This window comes from Penaeus monodon, chromosome 29 (genome assembly GCF_015228065.2).
Source record: "Penaeus monodon isolate SGIC_2016 chromosome 29, NSTDA_Pmon_1, whole genome shotgun sequence".
NCBI lineage: Eukaryota > Metazoa > Arthropoda > Malacostraca > Decapoda > Penaeidae > Penaeus > Penaeus monodon.
In genome coordinates, this window is record NC_051414.1 from 28,792,314 (window position 1) to 28,792,793 (window position 480).

At 32.9% G+C, this 480-nt stretch overlaps 1 protein-coding gene across 1 annotated transcript in view; it reads left to right on the top strand.

The window, feature by feature from the left end:
- Positions 1-480, top strand: part of LOC119592115 — a 15,745-nt gene that overhangs the window by 558 nt on the left and 14,707 nt on the right. The window lies entirely within an intron of this gene.

Sequence of the window (480 nt, forward strand, 5' to 3'; positions counted from 1 at the left end):
AAAAGCTCGAAGCATCTGATATCATACCTATAATTTTACTATCATTCTCCGCTTTAGATTGTAAGTTAAGAAGTTCTCTCGGTAATTCTCCGAATCTGTTTCACCTCTATCCATATATTTTTTTAGGAATTATCTAATGATATAAACTTTTTCTATTCTCTCCTAACCACATCTTATTTCTAAACAATTTGCAGGATAAACATACTCAAATTTTCCCAAAACAAGCTTCTAACCTCTCTGAGATTTCACAAAAATCCTTAGATTTTTCCATATTGTGTAATGTACTTAATATATTCTATTTTCCGTAGGTAGAACCAAAAATGCGAATAAAAAACAGCAAAATAACTATGAAAAATAGCTAACAGAACAGCTAGCATACCTGTACTTCCACACTATAACATGTACCCACAATAAGCGGATGCATGGTTTACAGCGGATCATGCACAGTCATACACAGATACACGAACAAAGAAGCTAGTG